The 23760-nt window shown below is 43.3% G+C and overlaps 1 protein-coding gene across 1 annotated transcript in view; it reads right to left on the reverse strand.

Moving 5' to 3' along the window:
- Positions 1-23760, reverse strand: part of Plekhg1 (pleckstrin homology and RhoGEF domain containing G1) — a 271519-nt gene that overhangs the window by 175502 nt on the left and 72257 nt on the right. The window contains exon 2 of the mRNA XM_045158697.1: positions 16399-16441. The gene's annotated coding sequence lies outside the window, so the exon portion shown is untranslated. The remainder of the gene's footprint in view (positions 1-16398; positions 16442-23760) is intronic.

A 23760-nucleotide genomic window follows, 5' to 3' on the forward strand; every position in this document is an offset into this window, starting at 1 on the left:
TATTAGGAAAAAAAAAAAAGCGCCTCAATGCTTTCAATTTTTGAAAACTGATTCCTCTTTGTCATTGTGTCTTCACTTTGGAAGCAAAAACACATTTGAACATACATGTGAAAAAACAATATTTTTCTGCTATGAAAATCTGTGAGATTTACAAACAAAAATAAATAACTATCTCACTGAGGGAACAGAGGTAAAAATTAATAAAGTCGGTGTTTTCTTTAAAGGCCAAAAAATCCCTCAGTTATTCCAGGAATGGTTTCAAAAGGAAATTGGAAATACGTCTTAGGCTCAAAACCTGGGTCAGAGCCACAAGGACAGGAAGAACACTTTTGGTAAGTGACAGATTGTCTAAGATTCTCTCTAAGGCTCTGCAGGGTGATGCCAAAAGGGCTCAATAAACAGTCTAAGGAACTGTGATATCCAGTGAAGTGTCGAAAGCAATGTTGGTAACATTTTAGTTTCAAGTTGGCAGCACACACCTGTAATCCTACCACTTGGGAGACTGAGGCGGGAGGATTGCTGGGAGTTCAAGGCTAGCCTAGGTTAGTTAGCCTGTCTCAAAACAATAACAGAAAATTTAGTCCCAGAATGTCTTACTGATTTTTACATGTTAGCTAAAGGGTTAATTGTCCCCTTAGCTGAAGTCTTTGGCTCCCAGCAGGAGTCAGACTTCAATCAGATCATCACAGAAGGACCTTTGTAGAAATCAGAGGTCATCGCCAAAGCCTTTTAGGCCTCTCTGTCCATCCAGGCAAAAGTCATCTTTTCTCTTTGCTCCTATTCATTTTGTACAATAAAAGAAAAAAAAAAAAAAAAAGAAACTGCTCTGCTAGCTATAATTATTTCCTTTCTTTCTTGAACACTTGCTTTCCCTGTGTGTGAGGGTTGCCCTGACAGGAAGCTCTTTCTGTCCTGTCTGAAGCCACAGCCCAGCAAGGGCAGAATGTGAGTTCCATCGTGGCATGGGGTGGGCTGGCCACCATCTTATGTAGGCTGTCTTACAGGGCTGGGTGGGGGAGAAACAAGCTCGTGAAGACAGTCAAGTTAGAACATCTAAAAATGAACCGGGATTAACAATTGCTTTGAGGAGCAATGGTTGCCAGATGGAAGAAATATATTGGTCACAATAATTTGGCTCCCATTTTCCTTACATTTAAGGTCAAATAATACACACTGTTTCATGCGACTTTGTACAAAATGGGGGAACTAAAGAAAATTTATATTCGGTGTCATCGGAATAAAATATTTTTTTCTAGAAACAAGTTAGCATTTGAATAGATAAAATATAATTAATTTGTTGACATTTTATACATATATTGCATTTTGATCTTATGCACCCCAAGTTACTCTTCCTCATGAGCCAATATATCCCTTCCTTCCATCACTTCCAGTGGCTTGCCGCTCCACAGGAGACTGACCCCCACCCCCAGCAACCATTAACCAGAATTAATCTTCAGGGCACCCTCATCAGCCCCTCCCCTATTCATAACAGAATGCTGACTGGCTCCATCGGAAACAAGAAATGTTTAACCACCCCTACAAAATAACTTCTTTTCAGCAATCACATGTAAAGCATTCTGATGCTAAAGCACTTGATGGGAGTGTTTCAGGGCAGGCCGGGTTAGGAACACTGAGTCCAGCCGGCTACAACGTTGAGCTCTGCCTTGGGCATGGGCCAACAGGGCTCCATGGAAACCACGATTTCTTCCAGATCAAAGAGCAGTTTACTGTTCCAGGATTGCCTCAGACTCCCCAATAATAGAAACTACACCGAATATGGGTACGATTTCTCAAAGGGACCATTAAAGCTTATTGTAGAAAAGCTCAAAATATCACATACACTTTGAAAATCCAGAAATTTACAAATTTACACCCACTGGCGCTCCAAGAAAATCATAATTCCTTTTCATTTTCTTCTTGGAACTGGACTCGGGAATTGATTGAAAAGGATTTGGGGAAGCCCCAGAGAACCAGATCACTTTGTGCCTTGTTTCCAGGGTTGTTGATGGCTCTCAGAATAATTTAATTTTTTTTTTTTAATTGAAAGTCACAAACAGGACAGCCAATGCTTTTTGCCTGTCTTTCACAGATAACAGCAAAAGCCTCGGCCACACGTTCTGCGTATTCTCATCCCAGAGAAGCTGCAAGTCTTATCCGATCAGAGCTTGAAGGAACTACACCAAGGCAGCTGACCTGTTATCTCCCGGGAGAGAAGCCACATTACAGCGGCAGCCTAGAGGAGAAAAGTGGCTTCGTTCAGGTGGCCTCTGTATGGAAAGAGACATTCCAGGGCTGCAGAGATGGCTCAGTGGTTCAGGTGCTTGCCTGCACAGCCTAAAGGCTTAGGTTCTATTCCCCAGTGCCCACATAAACCAGATGCACAAGGTAGCACTTGTGCCTGGGGCTCATTTGCAATGGCTGGAGGTCCTGGCATGCCCATTCTCTCCATCTCAAATAAATAAATAAACTAAAATTTTAAAAAGAGACATTTCAAATGTCAGAGGTACTTGCTTAAGGTACTGGAAGCAACCAAGTGAAGGAGGGGCTCAGAGAGAGAGAGAGGAGAGAGGGAGAGAGGAGAGAGACAGAGGAGAGGAGAGGGGAGAGGAGAGATAAACAGAGAGAGAGAGAGAGAGAGAGAGAGAGAGAGAGAGAGAGAGAGATTGGAGAGAGAGGTTGCCATCTGTTGTTGGGTTGTATGAAATTGTTTAACTTTGTAAGAGGCACGGCACCATCCTTGGGACAGCTGACTGTCATTAGCTAATCTAGATGGCAGCCAGACATTGTGACGAATGAAAATCAGTTTCCTTGCTCTCATTTCTCCTGCAGGATTTTAAGGGAGAAAGACCCATTCATTTCAGGTTCTATTTCACCCTGCAGCAGATCAAGGTTTAGCTCCAGCAGTGTAAAACACTCAGTGGGGAAAGCTTGAGGGATTGTGGTACCCCTGATAACCTCTGATAAATGATCAGGTAGAGAGAAATAAGGGGTACCAGCACCCTCACACCTATTTAATCTGTGGAGCGTGTGAGTCTCAGTTACAGGTGAAAAAAAAAAATCCAAGAGAATAGAACAAATGTCCTTATGTCTTGTGGGCTTGGGGCAATGGCAGTGCCAGACACCTGTCTGAGGGACATGTCATCTAGCATGATGGTGAGCATTTTCAGGTGCCTCAATGACCCTGTAGTGTCACCAGAGAAGAATGGAAAGAGAATGGTGGAATAGGGGCTATGGAACCCCAACTTTATATATATACTATATATATATATATATATATATATATATATATATATATATGGAGAGAGAGAGAGAGATGAAGGGAGGGAGGGAGGGAGGGAGGGAGGGAGGGAGGAAGGGAGAGAATGGGCACGCTAGGGCCTCTAGCCATTGCAAGCAAACTCCAGACAAATGTGTCACCTGATGCATCTGGCTTATGTGGGTCCTGGGGAATTGAACCTGGGTCCTTTGGCTTTGCAGGCAAGCACAAAAAGCGGTACAAACACCTGGAGTTTGTTTACAGTGGCTAGAGGCCCTGGTACACCCATTCTTTCTCCCCCACCTCTGCCTCTTTCTCTCTCAAATAAATATTTTTTTTTTAAAAAAAGAAAGTGCCTTATGCATTTCTAGTTCTTTCTTCCTGTGCATACACTGATCTGTTAAGATAAAAAGTGCTTTTCACTTTTGTTTTAGTTTTTGCTTTTGGTACTGGGATCAAGCCCAGGGCCTTGTACAAGCTTAGCAAGTATTCCACCACTCCGCTCCCCCACCCCAGAGTGTGCGTTTCTCTCTCTCTCGTATATAAATCTTCAACATACTATAAATCTAAACTATGTTTTCCTGAATTAAGATACCACATCAAAAAACCAAACCAAAACAAAACAAAACAAAAAGATACCACATCATTTGGTCCATGTACTAACTATTTACCCACTAGATTTGCTTGGTGCTATTCACAGAACAGGGGATCTGAGACCTTTGAAAACACCAAAATCTGAGAATGCTTGTGTCCCTTAAATCAAATGGCATTGGGTTTGCATATGACCTATGGTCTGTACACTTGTGTGATGGTGAATCTCTAGTTGCTAACTTGACAGGATTTAGAATCACCATGGAAACAAATCTCTGGTCAAGTCTGTGAGGGATTTTCTACATTACATTAGTTGAGGTGGGAGGCGCCATCCCTGGGCTGGGTTCCTTGCCTGCAGAATCACAAACAAAGAAATCTGAGCTAATCATATCCTATACACAATTATCTGGGAAACTTCTATACTGAAAACCACACTGGCTTATTGACATCGTAGGGCCATGTGTGAAACTTTTTAATTATTACTTATGTTACAGAGTATCTAAAATGCAAAATAAGGTAGGTCAGAATACTTTTTATAGTTAGCTTGGAAAATTCATATCTGACTTTGCACAAATTTACCCTCACCATCTCCATGAAGTGTTAAAAGATTTTTACACCACAATAATCTTGGGACACTGTAATTTTTGTGTGTGTGTGTGTTGGGGGTACACATGTATGCGTGGTTTTGTGCATGTAGGTGTGATGGGGAGTGTGGTGGTTTGATTCAGGTGTCCCCCATAAACTTAGGTGTTCTGAGTGTTAGATTCCCAGCTGATGGAGATTTGAGAATTAATGCCTCCTGTAGGGAGTATATTGTTAGTGGCGGGCTTATGAGTGTTATAGTTTCCCCATGCCAGTGTTTGGCACACTCTCCTGTTGCTATTGTCCACCTTACGTTGGCCAGGGGGTGATGTCCACCCTCTGCTCATGCCATCATTTTCCCTGCCATCATGGAGCTTCCCCCTCAAGGCTGTAAGCCAAAATAAACCTCTTTTTTTTTACCCCCCCACAAGCTGCTCCTGGGTGGGTGATTTCTGCCAGCAATGTGACCCTGACTGCAACAGGGAGTTAGGTCGCCAGTCAGAAGTAAGGGCTTGAAGAGGAGACACTGCGGGCTGGAGAGATGGCTTAGCGGTTAAGCGCTCGCCTGTGAAGCCTAAGGACCCCGGTTCGAGACTCGATTCCCCAGGACCCACGTTAGCCAGATGCCCAAGGGGGTACACGCATATGGAGTTCGTTTCCAGTGGCAGGAGGCCCTGGAACACTCATTCTTTCTCTCTCCCTCTCCCTCTCTCTCTCTCTGTCGCTCTCAAACAAATAAATAAATAATTTTTTTTTTAAAAAAAGAGGAGACACTGAGCCTGCGGGCTTCCCCACCACCAGAGCTCAGCGTCTGATCCATCCCATCCAGTTAGCTTTCTCGCCCCCTATTCCACAGCCAGCCTCCAGCACACACCAGTCAGCTCTTCCTCACGCTCACCTGAGCTTGAAGGTAAGGCCCACCACAATAAGATCATAAAGAGATCCTTAACAGGTGGGCAAGGTCTCTTTTCAGCTTTCACCTCTCCTGAACTTCCAGGTCTCTGCTCAGGTGAGGGCCACTCCTCCGGGCCCTGCTTACCTCAGATGGGGGGGTCGATCCCCAACCTCTACGCCCATGTGGACTCTCCAGCCCTCCCTCCTGCCACACGGCAGGAGCTGCCTGTACTTTTCTCTCTCTCTTCCTCTCTAAATCTAACTTAATTTAAAGTGCCAGTCTCAGATCAAGAGACGGCTTAGCAGTTAAGGCATTTGCCTACGAAGCTGAAGGACCCAGGTTCAACACCCCAGGATCTATGTAAGCCAGATGTACAAAGCGGCACATTTATCTGGAGTTTATTTTCAGCAGCTGGAGGCCCTGACAAGTCCATTCTCTGTTTTCCTCTGTCTCTCTCCTCCCCTCTCAAATAAATAACTAAAAACAAGGTGCAAGTCTTTTTTGGAAATCCCTTTTTCATGTTTTCCCCCCAGGCCCATGTTCAATTTCCACATGGGCTCTCAGGCCAGATGCGTGCATCCATCCCCTTTCTTTGGTCCTTGGACTTTCCCTCACCTTCCACCCCCCCCCCCTCGACTTCCCTGACTAAATGCGATAGTTCACAAACTATGCTTCTTGGTCTGTTTTATTACAATTCTTTGTTCAAAACAGATACAAACTCAGGGTTTGGACTTCTTCCGAATCCCCAAACCCCATGATGTATGCATGTGGAGGACAGAGAACAAATCTCAGGTGTTGTTCCTGAAGACACCATATATATCCCTTTCTTTTGAGACACAGTCCCTCATTGACCTGGAACTTACCAACCTGACTAGACTTGTTGCTCAGTGGAGGTCTCTTTGCCTCTGCCAACCCAGTAATACAATTACAAGTGGATACAACCACATCCTGAATTTTGGTTTTTGGCGGTAGGGTCTCACTCTAGCCCAGGCTGACCTGGAATTCACTATGTAGTCTCAGGGTGGCCTTGAACTCACGGCGATCCTCCTGCCTCTGCCTTCCCAAGTACTGGGATTAAAGGCGTGTGCCACCACATCTGGCTCAATCTGTCATTTTAAAACACATTTTGTGTGTTAGGAATAATCATGTGGACGTCACTAGGCTATGTGCCCTGCCCAGGATCTCTTTCAGTTACTGGGTCCCATGAGGGCAGGAACAGGCAGCATGGGGATAAAGCAACTCTGAGCTTTCTTTTTTGTTATTTTACTTTTTTTGTTGATCTTTATTTATTTATCTGAGAGAGGCAGACAGTGAAGAAAAGAGGCAGAGAGAGAGAGAGAGAGAGAGAGGGCGAAAGAGAATTGGGCATGCCAGGGCCTCCAGCCATTGCACATGAACTCCAGATGCATGCGCCCCCTTGTGCATCTGGATATCATGGGTCCTGGGGAATCGAGCCTTGTACTGAGGTCCTTAGGCTTCACAGGCAAGCGCTTAACTGCTAAGCCATCTCTCCAGCCCAAATAAAATATTTTTTTTTAAAATTTTTATTTATTTGAGAGCGACAGACACAGAGAGAAAGACAGGTAGAGGGAGAGAGAGAGAATGGGCGCGCCAGGGCTTCCAGCCTCTGCAAACGAACTCCAGACACGTGCGCCCCCTTGTGCATCTGGCTAACGTGGGACCTGGGGAACCGAGCCTCGAACCGGGGTCCTTAGGCTTCACAGGCAAGCGCTTAACCGCTGAGCCATCTCTCCAGCCCTAAAATATTTTTTAAAAAGAAGGTATTAGGGCTAGAGAGATGGCTTAGTGATTAAGGCACTTGCCTGTGAAGCCTAAGGACCCAGATTCAATTCTCTAGGTCCCCCATAAGCCAGATGCACATGGTGGCACATGTGTTTGGAGCTTGCTTGCAGGGGCTAGAGGCCCTGGCACGTCCATTCCCTCTCTCTCTCTGTTCCTCTGTCTCTAATATATATATATCAATAAAAATAAAATAAATATTAAAAAAAGAAGTAATTAAATTGAGTGTTGCAGTTACTTTTTGTTGCTGGACAAACATCCAACCAGAAGCAGCTGGGAGGAAAGGGTTTATTTCAGGCTCACAGAGTCCAGGAGAAACACTACCAATGGCAGAAGAAGCTGGATCGCGTCCATAGACAATAGCAGACAGACACCATCAAGCGCCGACAGACAGAGCTCCAATTGCTCTGAACATGCTTCAAGGCTGGACTCAAGATCCATCCTCCAGCAGGCTGCTAGAGACTTAAGTTGCAAGCTTAAATCAAAAATACCTCCTCAGGGGCTGGAGAGATGGCTTAGCGGTTAAGCACTTGCCTGTGAAGCCTAAGGACCCCAGTTCGAGGCTCGGTTCCCCAGGTCCCACGTTAGCCAGATGCACAAGGGGGCGCATGCGTCTGGAGTTCGTTTGCAGAGGCTGGAAGCTCTGGCGCGCCCATTCTCTGTCTCCCTCTATCTGTCTTTCTCTCTGTGTCTGTCACTCTCAAATAAATAAATTAAAAAAAAAATACCTCCTCAGGGTACAGGGGACGTACATTCACATTCAAACCACCACGGTGAGTTTCAATGGAGAGAGAAGTTCTAGACAACATTGCTATCCCTACTCCTAAAACTCCACTGAAAGCAGCCAAGGGCCAGGTCCTCTCTCCGGCAGGTGCCGCGAGCATGTTTTCTTCTCTACACTGCCACCGGCCGGCTCTTGAGGATGTGGGTGACCGGTGACTTGCCAGAGACCTCCCTGAGAGGTGGAAAGCCAAATACCTATGGCCCTCTCTTTCCTTTCATCCCCTAAGACCCCCAACCTAAAGTGAGACAGGACTTTATGTTGGGGGCTCAAACACAACCCCCAAACCCGAGTTCGTGTCTGCTTTACTTAAAGAATTGAAATAAAACAAGACCAAGGAGAAGTATCTTTGTGAATCATTACATTTATTCCATCCAGGGACCAGAGGGTGAGTAATGGGTGTATCTACGTGGTCTAAGGGCCCATGTAAAAGCATGAAAAAGACTCTAAAAGAGAGACTTTAAAAGGAAGACAACACTATACCATCCTTTCATACCCCAGCATCTCGTTCTAATGGTACCAAAGTAAGAGGTTAAAACAGGAGGCTTGCAATTCACAGCCAGCCTGGATGACGTAGTAGGTCCCAGTCTTGAGAATAAATGAGAAATGCACTTTTAGAACACTTGATGTAAAGTCATTAAAGAAAAAAAACAATAAAAACAAACAGGTTGGGGTAGGTAGAACAAGCAACCATGGGTCTTTGTAAATTTCACATGGACACCTGCTATAATAACACTGCACTTGGATGCAACAGATGACCAGGAGGCATCTATGTTCAGAACACCAAGAGGAAGAGAACACGCTTCTGTCATGGATACGCTCAGTACCACAGCCTGGCTGGTGTGTGGCTTCTTTAGGCAGCCAAGAGGATACTGGACTTTGGAGTTGAACCTGGCCATTTAGACCTTCAACTCCTTCAAAAATTACTACAAAGGGTGCTGGGGGGGGTGTTACTTAATGGTTGAACATTTCACTAATGTGTTTGCAGTCCTGAGTTCTATCTCTAGTATTACCTACACATGCACGCAAAAAATAAATAAATAAATAAATTTCTCAAAGATTCAGGGTAATCTGTCAACTTCCAGTTAGTGACTATAATGGTACAAGGCTGAAAGAATTAGATAATATAAGGCTGGAGAGATGGCTTAGCAGTTAAGGCACTGGTCTGCGAAGTATAAGAACCCAGGTACGATTCCTTAGTAAGCTTGACGCACAGATGGCACATTCATCATTCATTTGCAGTGGTTGGGGGCTGGGTGTGCCCATTCTCTCTTCTCTATCTTTAAATATATATATGGTCTCACTCTAGCCCAAGCTGACCTAGAACTCACTCTGTTGTCTCAGGGTGGCCTCGAACTCACAGTGATCCTCCTACCTCTGCCTCCTGAGTACTGGGATTAAAGGTGTGCACATAAATAAATATTAAAAAAAAATAAATTATATAAGTATAAGTACACAGTCTGAAGCTTGTGGGAAATGATGGAAGATATGGTGAGACACGTGGTGAGGTAAATTTAGTAAGGTCTTATGGCAAACTTGATGTTGAGGTCCGGGATAAGGAAGGAGATGAAGCAGGGAAACACTGAGCATGGCCTGGATGCGCTGCAGGCTTCAGATCTGTCTTTACTCCCTGCAACTGGGGAGGTCGGAGACAGAGGCAACTGGAAAAAGACCTAATCCTAAAGACTCAGGACAACCACAGCGAAAACCTCCCCAAAAGGAATTGGAAATAAAACCAGGGGATTGAAGAGAAAGGGGGAAACAGGGAAACATGGGCCAGCAGCAGTGTGACCGAGCCTGGCAGCTCTGACGTGCCACCCGTAAGAACCTATGAAGTGGCCAAGCTCCATGGCTCTGTGAATGACGGCTTCACCACCCAAAGGGATACAGGAAGTTACGGTGTTTGAAGAAACCAGACCCTGCAGTTCAAAGACAAAGAATATTAAAAGAAAATAGTTGTCTTAATACAGGGCTTGAGACCAACTGCCTACATTTCCACATCCTTTGAGCTTAAAACACAATCATGGCTTGAATATCCTGCTCAACTCTTAAAAAGGCCTTTATCACCCACATAATCTTCCAGACCAGACTGTCCTCATGACTCAGAAAAGACAGGAGGGCGTAAGGCAATACCATACAGACACCTAAAAGCAGTGCCCCCTGGACAGTGGAGGAGGGCTGGCTGGAACCTGGAGTGGGAGAAGAGGGACGGGGCGCAGAGGAAGTAACTGGCTCTAGTTCAATCACCAAGAGCCCAGATTCCCGAAAGCAGGCAATTTTGTTTTACTGACTTCTTAAGCTAGGGGAAATCTGGCCCAGTGTTTCAAATATTACAACGGATTGTCTGCTGTCCGCCTGGGCTCATCATCTGCAGCTGTGGCAAGCAGCTGTGGCCCGCCTGAATGCATCTGGTCGTTTTGTTTGTTTGTTATGTGTGTGTGTTATTTATTTATTTTACACTTTAGATGAAGGCCTTTCTGTGCCTGTCAGTATCAGGTCACTCATCAGGGCCCTGGGAGGTCTATACAAAGTCAGAATCAGCTGTCAATGCTAAAACCACAAAGCTTTCAATATTCCACCATTATCCCACGCAGAACAGGGCTAACACACACATGGGTAACATATACATACATACTACATATATGTATATGTATATATGTCTAGATAGGGTCTCAATTAGCACAGGCAGTCCTTAAACTTGCTAGGTAACCATGGATGACCTTGAACTTCTGGTCCTCCTGCCTCCACCTGCTAAGCCCTGGGATTACAGGCATGCACCACCACACATGGTTTGTGTACACCTACTGAGTGCTGAGATTTTAGGCATGAATTACCACACATGGTTTATGCATACCTACTGAGTGCTGGGGTTATACGTCTGCACACATGGTTTATGTGGTACTGGGGTTCCAACCTAGGGTGTCATGTGAGCTGGCCAAGCATTCCACCAACTGAGCTACACGCTAGCTTCTAGAACTATGATTTACATGTGGTTGCTAAAAATGCAGTGAGCTTGCATCTAGCGACAGCAAATGAAAACTGCATCGCTCTCTATTCAGAACCCAGCTTTGAGAATAGTAAGGAAAAATGGACTGAGTATAGCCACATCTGAAAGTTAAGTCAAATACAGAAGAAGTTAAGTAAGGACACTGATGGTTGAAACAATAACATGATAATTATGATTTAATTTGTAGCTTTGTGCCAGACCCATAGAATATAAGGTCTATTTCCAAAGACACAGCACATTTGCAAGTGAACAGTTCACACATGAAGACCACTTCTTTTGATCACCTTTCTATCACTTTTCGTGGTCACTGCTAATTTGTTCTAAATGTCCCATTGATTTCTAATTGCTTTCATCACACACCGTTTCAAAGAAACATTATCTGTAGACATGCATTCCCTCCCCAGACTCACTTTATAAGCTCTCCAAGGGCAGAAGCTTGACCTTCTCGCCTTTGGATTCCTCGATGCTTACTTAACTCAGTGTTTCATACAGAGAAGGAGTTGATACCCACAAAAGGTCGCTTCTAACATCGAATCGATAACAACTTACACTAAGCAGTTTTCTGCCTATTGTACCTATGTACTGCAGGAGGAATCCATCAGGCTCCATCAAGATGCTGTTAGATCAGAGGAAGGTGATTAGTGAAAGGAAAAATTGATGTTAGAATTTGAGATGGCTGATAGACAGCCTTCATGGCTCTTGGAAGCACTGGTTTAGCTAAATGTTACCAGATCCCCACGGACCATGGGTTCTCTTTTGTTGTTGTTGTTGTTTTTGGTTTTTTGAGGTAGGGTCTCAAACTAGCTCAGGCTGGTCTGGAATTCACTATGGAGTCTCAGGGTGGCCTCGAACTCACGGTGATCCTCTTCCCTCTGCCTCCCAAGTGCTGGGATTAAAGGCGTGCGCCGCCACGCCCGGCTTCCTACCATGTTTTATATGCATAACCTAAGGACAGTCCTGGGGAAGACCACGAGGAAAGGTGAGGCTGGGTTCTGTCATTGGCTCTCCAGGTAGAAAGAAGCAAGCAAACCCAGCTATGGGATAGAGCACTGTTTTCCCAAGTCCCTCCCCTGAGCTCCTCCAACAGGTCACAACCCTTGCTTTATCTCCATCTCTTCCTAGAGCCCATCCCTTGTCTGCACCGCTCTTCCCAGCGCTTGACTTGAATGTGCACCGAGCTAGCTGCTTCTGCAGGGCAGTAGAGGAAGAGGTCAAATGCTATATGCTAGAGGTGGAGAGTGGCTAGGCACACGGACTGCTGGGCCAGTGTGTGGTCTCCCTGCTCCCTGCTCCTGAAGCAGGAGAGCCTCAAGAGGGTTGGAAGGAACTATAAAGTCAATGCTCCCCTTTGGGAGAGGAGCCCTAATGCAAGGGACTGTCACAGGTGTTGTGGACCATGGTTATAGCTGTGCTTAATAATGGCAAAAACCCAGCATCTACCAGGTGAATTCCAGGGCTAAGCAAGGACTGGCAGCTAAATTTCTTGATCGCTTCTACTTAGTAGATAAATGTAGATGATTGATGATTGCTAGATGGATGGATGGATGGATGGATAGATAGACAGACAGATAGATAGGAGAGCTTATGGGGCACTGCAAGGGCACGCAACACACACAGTGTACCACACACATATGCCACAAAAATAATTGTTTGAATTATCTGTGTTTCTTGGTGGCACTTGGTACATAGAGTCTTATTGCTGAACACACACATGCAATACACACATATGTACACACACATCACCAAAGAGAATGCATTTCCAGTCCCACCCCCCCAGCTCCCCTCCGGTAAGCAGGCCCAAAATCTGAGCCATTCCTTCTGTTAACATCTCCAGTCCCAGAACTTCAGTTGCTAGATAGAGGCAGTCGTCCCGTCTAGAATTTTCTAGCTTTCCTAACAATTAGGTTAAGTGGCACCCATTGGCTTGGCCACAAAGAACATAAGCTGACACTGAATGCAACGGAAGCCAGCTTTTCTTTGCAGTGTGTGCCCGCTACGGTGGGACCACATGCATTTGTTCACAGCTGCCAAGTCTCAAACCTGAGAACTGAGATTCGACCGTGCTCTGACATACAAGGCATACATGGTGTGACATACGTGACCTACATGCTCTGACATACATGGCAGCACCAGGAAATTTCAGAGGAGTCCAGGTTTAACTAAAGGAGGAAACGAGCCCATTCCTCCAGGAAACATTAGAGCCTTTCTCCTATGCCTGTCTTTTTTGAAGGTCTAAAGTTGCAAACAGAACTCACAGAGGTCTTGGTCCTCAGAGAGTTGAGATTTGCAAGAGAAATCACCCAGACTGGCAATGGGCTTGCTTTGTATCAATAAGCAACGTTGAGAGGTCAATCCCTGGATAACTGATACACTCACTGACGTTGACTCACAAAACAATATTTTCTACAAAACTAGAAGGTGGCTTTGGAAAAAATACAAAACACAGCCTGGTGAGTCACCGCCATGACAATATTTACACTCAGGGATACAGATCTGTGGCTGCTGCATTTCAGGGAGGCACAGTTGGCCCTTGTGAGTCAGGCAAGAAATAGTTGAACAGCTGCGGACTCTGCTGGGCTTGGACAACAGACACAGCCTTTCCTTGCGATGCGCTTGACCAAGCTTCTGGCAATGTGAGACCCCCAACTGCACCAAACTGCACACCTGCCCTGCTCCACACAATGAACAGGTTCCTCCTACCATAGTAACCATCATGTGTAGTTAGGTTGTAGTCAAGCATGTTCACGGATGTCCCCTGGATAAGACCTGGAAGGAGCCATCCAGTTTAAACTGGCTTTGGGCACGTGCACAGCAAGGCAAACTGTATCCCCCCTAAGTGAATGTTTAGAGAAAAGAAAATCCCTATTTACCATCTTATGCCTGTGTATATTAACTGGGCGTACACATGCTTAAAATCAGGTGCAACGTGAAGAGGGACATGCACAATAGAAACAAAGCTTATATAACCCAATCCTGCCAATCAAACCAGAGCAACACCCACACCATGCCCGTGTACCCCCCAAGGGGCCCCTGAGTACTTTCTCATTCAGGCGGCAGTGTACTATTGCTGTGCTCTTTGCAAAGTTCCTTGCAGCTTTACTTTGTGTGTGTGTGAACTTTCTGATTATCTGAATAAGGCTCCAAGAACCCGGGAACATCTGGACACTGGTAACGCCTCCTCCCATGAAACGCATGCTCTCCGGGGATTCGAGGCCAAGTTTAACCAAAGAACGCCAAGTCAAGTCTCCCTCCTCCTCCTCTTGCTTTCTGAATCATATCACAAAGCAAATAGCATACCAAAGAGTATTCTAGAGGGAAAAAAAAAAACACTTGATTTTAGGAGAACAGAATGAATAACCATGGCTATCTAAAAGCTTCCAATATGTTTGTTTGTTTGTTTTTTAATTTTCCTTTCTTGGTCAAAATAACCATGTATTTCTTCTGAGGAGCAGATATATCTATAAATTTACTTTTAGAGAACACATGCTGAGTGTAACACAGTTGGGACCAAAAGACTCCCGTGGGTCCTGGGCACTTTGGCCTTTGTGGATTTCTTCCTGCACACAGAAAGTTACTTAGCTGGGCACAGTGGCGCACGCCTCTAATCCCAGCACTCGGGAAGCAGAGGTAGGAGGATCACTGTGAAGTCAAGGCCACCCTGAAACTACATAGTGAATTCCAGGTCAGCCTGTGCTACAGTGAGACCCTACCTTGGAAAACAAAAACAAACAAATAAAAAAAAACCCAAAACAGTTATTTAAAACTATTTTTTTTTAGTTGCATTGGTAACAAGACAAACGTAATTCAGATTCAATATTACATATCTGGTATAGAGCATCCACTTTTGTCTTCTACTCTTAAAAGAAACTGTCTTCTCACAGGCCACTCTGAGTGGCTCTGAGCACTGTGCCTTACTGGATGGATAAGCCAGACCTGGACTACAGACTTGTAGGTTTTTTTTGCTTTGTTTTGTTTTTGAGGTAGGGTCTCATGCTAGCTCAGGGTGACCTGGAATTCACTATGGAGTCTCAGGCTGGTCTTGAACTCACGGCGATCCTCCTACCTCTGCCTCCCGAGTGCTGGGATTAAAGGCGTGCACCACCATGCCTGGCCCATACTCATAGTTTTGAAGCCAGTCAGCATTCTAGACAAGTGAAGCAAACGACTTCCCTGTCAGTATTGAAGACCACAGGAGGAAAACCACTTTCTCACCAGTTAACAAAACATGAATGAAGTCCAATGCATGCCAAGCAATCTTTTTTTGAGCCAAGTAGTCTCAACTCCATAAAGACACCATCTTGGTAATAAACTAGAACCTTTCATGAGTAACTCAGTGCATCCATATTTGTGATTCTGATGAGGCATTATTACTCGGCGGGTTAAGGCAACTAGACTGTAATCCATTATTGTACTTGTTTTGTTTTTCTTTCATGTTTTTCAAGGCAGGGTTTCTCCTGAGCCCAGACTGACCTGGAATTCACTATGTCATCTCAGGTTGGCCTTGAACTCACAGTGATCCTCCTACCTCTGCCTCCTAAAAGTGCTGGGATTAAAGGTGTGCGCCACCTTGCCCAGCATGTGTGTGTGAGAGAGAATGAGAATGGATGCACCAGGGACTCTAGCCAAAGCAAACTCCAGATGCATGAGCCACATTGTGCATCTGGCTTTACATGGGGACTGGGTCGCTGGGCTCCATGGGCAAGCACTTTCACCGTTAAGCCATCTCTCCAACACCGTTACTGTACCTTTTCTTTTTTGTCTTGTTATTAAATTGAAAGTATCAACTTCTTTTATCCATAAAAACGGCTAATACTGGGTTTACCAGGAGGAGTTTCCTCATGTATTCCTACCACCGTACTAAGCAAGCATTTGATAGGCAATTGAGCAACCTTACTTGATCATTTTGGGGTCTTGACAAATGGCCTCTAATGTGGTCAAGGTTGGGGTACATTAAATGCTCCATCTAGAAACCTAGTAAAACCAGCTGTCTGGCCCCGACACCCACACATATCTCCTTCCATCCTTTGACTATTGTCACTCATTGTGGTTTTCAAGTACCACTACCACACACCTGGGATGAGATTTTAAATCTTGAAGAAAAGGCTAAAAGGAACAGGCATTTACGAAAGACTTACTAGCTCTTAGAAGACCAACCAGAAGAAAGCTGTCATGCCTGGTGGACTCGGGCCCAGGTTTATGCTCTGTGCACATGACTTTGAAGCAAGCATTTTCTTTCACTTTCTGTGATGTGGTAATGACATCTGTCATTTTGTCTTGTAAAATAGTTTAACAATATTGGAAACCAGTTTTTTCTAACTTAAAAAAAATACTACTTAAACATACAAAAATTTGGCCTCAGAGTATACTTATTATAACATGCCTAATATATATGAACATATATAAACATACTAACCCTTTAAAATATATTTCATACTCAAATAGCAAAAAGTAATTGAAAATAGCTTACTTTTATAGCTGAAGCTTACCTTTTCAATGTCTTCATCCACAGCTCCTAACGTTAGTCTTTACCTGTAAGAGAAACACACACACACATTAAAATAAATAAATAAATAAATTGCTTTTCACTCAAATACTACTTTTTCGGGATCTTTTAATGGAACACGAATGAGGTACCAGGGATAATTTTAAGTGGCAAAGACTTGCTACAAAAAGGCCAGGATTCTCCTAAGAAGATACAATTCAAAAATAACAATGAGAAAAATAACTAAAAACTGAAGTCTTAACAGGGTGTGGGTGTTGGAAAGTTACTGATACCTAGTCATATTCGATTTCTTACCCAGAAATTTTTTTGTTTATTTTAAATTACTTATTTGAGAGGGACAAACAGAGAAAGAAAGAGGCAGAGAGAGAATGGGCGCACCAGGGCCTCCAGCCACTGCAAATGAACGCCAGACACGTGCGCCCCCTTATGCATCTGGCTAACGTGGGTCCTGGGGAATCGAGCCTCGAACCGGAGTCCTTAGGCTTCTCAGGCAAGCACTTAACTGCTAAGCCATCTCTCTAGCGCCCCCACACACACTGAAAATTTTAAAAAGACTTGAACTTTCAATAACTCTGAAAGCAAACAACAACTTGGAAGCCAGGAAGAGTGTTCCCTAATGGAGTAGAGATGAAGCCCAAGGCCATGAGATCCAGAAGCGGAGGTAAAGAGTTCAGTCTCATAGTATTCCTGTCTTGGAAATACAAGTCTCCTCCAGATGGGATCAGTTTGCAAAATCCACGCCAATCTGTCCCTGAGTGTTCCTCCATGGACCTCTCTGCACACTTCCCCCAGTGTCTCACCTGGGCAAGGTAGTTCAAAGGCAGAGTTCTCAGGGTGGAGCTTCTGTCTGATAAGAGTTGGGTTTGTGGTTTTTCTGTTCACTGTTTTACAAAAGAAATCACCATAGAGACCTCAATGTTTACAACTTTAAAAGAAAAATAATGTATCGAGAAATGTATCAGTTGTGTATGTCTACAAAGTTGCCAAAAACATTCCAGGTGACTGATGGAGAAAAAAAAAAAATCCAATGAAATTTTTGTTTATTTGTTTGTTTTTCAAGTTAGGGTCTTACTTCAGTCCAGGCTGACCTGAAACTCACTATGTAGTCTCAGGGTGGCCTTGACTTTATAGCAATCCTCCTACCTCTGCCTTCCAAGCTTCCAAGTGCTGGGAGTAAAGGCATGTGCCACCACGCCCAGCCCAATGAAAATTTAACAATGAAAAGGTACTTATTTAATAGAATTGAAAAAACGGAACACAAGTACAGAGGGTGTTAAATGCTGTTATAAAACTGTCCACAGGCAGTATAAGCTTTCCAAGGTTTTGAAAAAAATTAATAGGGCTGGAGAGATGGCTCAGCAGTTAAGGCACGAGTCTATGAAGCCTAAGGATCCAGGTTTGAGTCCCCAGCACCCAGGTAAGCCAGATGCATGTGTCTGGAGTTGTTTGCAATGGATAGAGACCCTGGGGTGCCAATTCTTTCTCTCCCTCTCTCTCTCAAATAAATAAATAAAATATTTTTTAAAAATTAATAAAATTGCCAGGCATGGTGATGCACGCTTTTAATCCCAGCACTTGGGAGGCAGAGGTAGGAGGACTGTCCTGGGTTTGAGGCCACCCTGAGAATACAGAGTGAATTGCAGGTCAGCCTGGGCTAGAGTGAGACCCTACATTGAAAAAACAAAAGAAACAACAACAAAAAAATTAATAAAATCCTTACTATGATATCTAGTTTTGTCTAAGTCTGAAATCCCAGCTCATGTTATTAAAAGTGGAGGCACAGGTGATAATAGACAGAGTGAGTTATTTCAAAATCTATGTGGGAAGAAAAAGCAATGCCATTTCATTTATGATGCTAGCAATTTATTTTTTAATATTTTATTTTTATTTATTTATTTGAGAGAGACAGAATCAGACACAGGAAGAGAGAAGGAGAGAGAGCGAGAGAAAGAATGGGCATGCCAGGGCATCTAGACACTGCAAATGAACTTCAGACGCTTGTGCATCTGGCTTATGTGGGTCCTAGGGAATCAAACCTAGGTCCTTTGGCTTTGTAGGCAAGCGCCTTAACCACTAAGTCATCTCCCCAGCCCCTTATTTTTATTTTTTAGTGAAAGCGAGCGAGAGAGAGAGAATTGGCATGCCAGGCAATCTAACTCCAGATGCTTGTGCCACCTAGTGGGCATGCGCGACTTTGTGCTTGCCTCACTTTTGTGAGTTTGGCTTATGTAGGATCTGGAGAGTCAAACCTGGGTCCTTAGGCTTTGCAGGCAAGTGCCTTAAATGTTATGTCATCTCTCCAGACCATAATTGATTTTTTTGACTAGAAAGAACAAAGAAGTAAAATTAAGTTAGAAAACAACTATGTGTATACATATATGTGGCAGAAATAAAAAGAAAGCAAAGCCGGGTATGGTTTCACATGCCTTTAATCCCAGCACTTGGGAGGCAGAGGTAGAAGGATCGCAGTGAGTTCGAGACAACCCTGAGGTTACATAGTGAATTCCAGGTCAGCCTAGGCTAGAGTGAGACCCTACCTTGAAAAACCAAAAAAAAAAAAAAAAAAAAAAACTAAATAAAATAAAATAAATTTTTAAAAGACATTAAGAATATTCAAAAATGTCCTTGAGAAAATTAACTAATATCTCAATAACAACAGTTTCTAAGGTGATACTTAATTATCAAAATTGAACCCAAGGGGCTGGCTGGAGAAATGGCTTAGTGGTTAAGGCGCTTGCCTGCAAAACCAAAGGACCCAGGTTCAATTCCCCAGGACCCATGTAAGCCAGATGCACAAGGTGACACATATGTCTGGAGTTTGCTTACAATGGCTGGAGGCCCTGGTGCACCCATTCTCTTTCTTTCTCTCTCTCTCTGCCTCTTCTCTCCCTCATAATAAAAAAAGAAAAACTGAACCCAAAATATAAAAGCTGAAGAATGAATAAGTATATTTTATTTCCAGGATTAACCAATTTCCAAACTTATAAAATACCTTCAGGATATAGTAAATAAAAAGAGGTTTTCTTTTCTTTTCTTTTTTTTTTTTTTTTTTTGGACATTTTGTTTGATGACTCTAACAGAAATCTGTTAACAAACCTGATGAAGCACAAAGAGAAAAAAAGTAAGAAGTTTGTTTGATTAGATGTAGAAAGAATCCACAAGTGGCCTGAACACCCAATTTCTAGTCAATGCTAGCATTATTAGCAGAGCTTATTTTATGAATATTACACAGACAGAACTGTTCTGCCCTATCAGCAGGTCACAAGAGCTTCACCTAAATTTATGTCATCAAAGTTGCAATTACATGGCACATGATATACCTAGCACTTGGGCCTGATACCCTCGGAGTAACCCAGAAACAGGATGGCTTGCCACAAGGCTAAAAAGATCTGTCAACAGATACCATTTTAAATTCAAAATTAGTGAGATAAAGAGGTTTGCAGCCCAGAAAGACAAATATGGTATGTTCAGAACATTCCGACGCTCGCAGAGGTAACCTCAGAGAAGTGGAAAGCAGGAAAATGGTCACCGGAGGCAGGAAGGGCCAGGGAAGGCGGCTCACCAGCACAGGGGTGGGCAGGCTAGGGGAATGCTCTATAGCCCAGCATGGTAAGCATGCTTAACAATTCATTGCTTCTTTCAGAACAGGTGGTAGAAAGGACTTTGAAAGTTACCAGCACGAAAGAATGACAATTGTTTCAAGTGTGAAGATACCAATTACCCTGGCATGATCACTACACACTATACTGCACTGAAATACCACATTATACCCCATAAATATGTGCCATTACATGTTAGCTAACATGAGAGAAATACGTTAAAATATAGAAAAAAACCCTAAAAAATAGATGTTCAGTATCCAAAAATGAAAGAAAATGAATAGACCAAACTATGACCATAGGCAGGTGACAAGATTGGATACCTAGACAATACAATAGAATTTATTTATTTTTAAAGATTAATTTGTGATGTTTGATATAGAACCCAGGGCCTGGCACATGCTAGATAAATGTATCACTGACCCGCAAGCATCCCTAACTCCAAGAGAAATCTCTCTCTCTCCCTCTCCCCTCTTATTCTCTCTCTCTCTCTCTCTTTCTATCTTTTTTAGGTAGGGACTCACTCTAGGCTCAAACTCACGGGGATCCTCCTACCTCTGCCTTCTGAGCGCTGGGATTAAAGGTGTGCCCCACCATGCCTGGCTGTCATTGTGTTTCCTGCTTGCTCTCTCATTCTCTCACTCTCACTCACCTTCTCTCTCTCTTTTGAATTTTCTGAGACAGAGTCATGTAGCTTAGGTTGCTCTTGAATTCCCTATATACCCAAGGATGCTCTTAAACTCCTGATCCTCCTGCCTCTACCTCACAGTTGTTGGGTTTACAGGCATGTGCCACCATGCTTGGCTTCTAAGAGAAACAGAATGGGGGCAGGGACCAGGGAAAAGAGGGCACCAACACATTTCATAAAAGAGGGCATAACAACATTTCAAGGAATCCATACAAAACATGTCATTAGTAATAATAATGAGGGCTGGAGAGATGGCTTATTAGTTAAGGCACTTGCCTGTGAAGCCCGAGGACCTAGGTTTGACTCTCCAGACCCCATGTAAGCCAGAGGCACAAAGGTGAGACAAGCTTAAGGTTGTATATGCCCAGTAGGTGGTGTAAGCATCTGGAGGTTGATTTTAGTAGGTGAGGCCCTGGTGTGCCAATTCTGTCTCTCTTTCTTTTGCTCTGTCTTTCTCTCTTTCTCTAAAATAAATAAACAATGATGATTAAAGAAAAAAAGAAATCACCAAAAAATAGAAGTCATAAAAACGACCTGAATCACAATTATGAAAAAAGGGGGAAAGGAGCTAGAGTGGCCCAAGGACAAAAATTGCCTAGTCACAAACCAAGAGTGGAGACTAATCAGATCTAGGTCATGATCAGAAAAACTACCTTTATATAAAATCTATACAGGGGCTGGAGAGATGTCTTAACAGTTAAGACACTTGCCAAAGACTTATGTTCAATTCCCCAGGACCCACGTAAGCCCGATGCACAAGGTGGTACTTGCATCTGGAGTTTGTTTGCAGTGGCTGGAGCCCTGGCACGCCCATTCTCTCTCTCTATCTGCCCCCCCCCTCTCCAATAAATAAAATATTTTAAAAAACTATATAGAGGGCTGGAGAGATGGCTTAGCGGTTAAGCGCTTGCCTGTGAAGCCTAAGGACCCCGGTTCGAGGCTCGGTTCCCCAGGTCCCACGTTAGCCAGATGCACAAGCGGGCGCACGCGTCTGGAGTTCGTTTGCAGAGGCTGGAAGCCCTGGCGCGCCCATTCTCTCTCTCTCCCTCTATCTGTCTTTCTCTCTGTGTCTGTCGCTCTCAAATAAATAAATAAAAAATGAACAAAAAAATATTAAAAAAAAAACTATATAGAAGGCTTTTAAAGAACTCTTGGTAGACAATGATTTTCTTATGAGAAATGATAAAATGAATAAATATACATTTTCAAAAGAACAACAGCATGATATAGTCAGGAAATCCAGTCTGAGGTAAACCAGAAAACTAGTATTTTTGTTCTGATAGGAATGGGGGCAGCAAGAGAACTTTTACAAGGAGCCATGCTCATTTATACGTGAATTTTTGAGAACCTCATTGGCTATTCTGTAAATTCAATATAGGATTTTTTTTTTAGAAAAAATAACACATTAGGAATATTTGATTATGTAGCCTTAAGTGCAAAATCTATTAATGTAGTGTACTTAGGGCATTAAGTACAAATAGAAGTTGATGTAAAAACCAAGCAAAATTTCATTATACTTCGGAAGGTAGGGAAATGTTATAACATAGCCATTAATGCTAATGTGTGCCAAGAAAAAATGTTGATCGCACGTCACTGAATCGTGGGAAAACAGGTCGCATTTTATTGTTTTTGGCCCAAGAACAATGCTATGCTTACAGTCCACAGTACAAGCAAGGCAATGTTTAAAATAAGTTATATAGGCAAAATGCACCTAATGTGAACTTGAATATAAAAAAATAAAATGTAAAAGTTGTTTTATTAAAAAGGATACTTTAAGTCCAGCCCAGAACCATGTCCTTTCATCTGCAGTTTCTAAAGTAAGCTCACCTTTAATGTTTGCCAATACTCAGTGGGGAGAGAGACTAAAGCTATTGGGTCGTACTTACTTATTCCAGAGTGACTGTTAACATAGGAACTCACAGAAGGAATCAACTTTGTTTTTTAGATGTAGGACAAAATAAAAGGCCTGTTACATTATGCAACCGGGCAAAAGCAGCTTTTAATGGCCCGAGAGAGGCATAGTTTTAAAAAGAAACCTGTCTGCTTATGACAACCACTGTGCAAAGACCTAAAGCATGAATATTGCCCATAAAATCTAATTTATTTGACATATTGGGACCTCAAAGATTTGTTTACAAGCACAAATTTTATCTCTATGTCATGGGCAAAACGTGTAACGTTCATAAAAGAAATGAAGCAAGGGAAGAAATTCATTTAATATTCTATCAAGAATGACAAGGGCCTGGGCTGGAGAAATGGTTTAGTGGTTACAGTGTTTGCTAGCAAAATGGGATGACCTGGGTTTGATTCCCCAGTACCCAAGTAAAGCCAGATGCATGAAGTGGCGCATGGGTCTGGAGTACATTGATAGCGGAGCAGGAGGAAGGCCTGTCACACACCTATTGTCTCTCTCTACTTCCTCTGTCTCAAATGAAGACGTAAGTAACTAAATTTTTTTTTTTTAATGACAAGTTCTTAGATCAGCATGTAATGGTAATATTGCCAAGAAATGAATAAATAAGAACCAGCAATGTTCCTTCAGTGCTTTATATATATATATATATATATATATATATATGTATGAATGTATATGTATATGTATATGTATATGTATATGTATATGTATATGTATATGTATATTTCTTTTGAGAGGGAGACAGAGAGAATGGGCATGCCAAGGCCCCCAGCTGCTGCAAATGAACTCCAGACACACGTCGCACCATCTCATGCATCTGGTTTACATGGGTCCTAAGGAATCGAACCTGGGTCCTTTGGCTTTGCAAGCAAGCACCTTAACTGCTAAGCCATCTCTCCACCCCCTTCCATACATTTCTAAACCAGTATTCTTTTTTAAAAAAATCTTTTATTTATTTATTACAGACAGAGAGAGGGGGAGAGAGAAGGAGAGAGAGAGACAGAGAGAGAGAGAGAGAGAGAGAGAGAATGGGCATGCCAGGGCCTCCAGCCACTGCAAACAAACTCTAGATGCGTACGTCACCTTGTGCATCTGGCTTATGTGGGATCTGGAGAACCAAACCTGGGTCCTTAGGCTTTGCAG

This window comes from Jaculus jaculus, chromosome 9 (genome assembly GCF_020740685.1).
Source record: "Jaculus jaculus isolate mJacJac1 chromosome 9, mJacJac1.mat.Y.cur, whole genome shotgun sequence".
Taxonomy (NCBI): Eukaryota; Metazoa; Chordata; class Mammalia; order Rodentia; family Dipodidae; genus Jaculus; species Jaculus jaculus.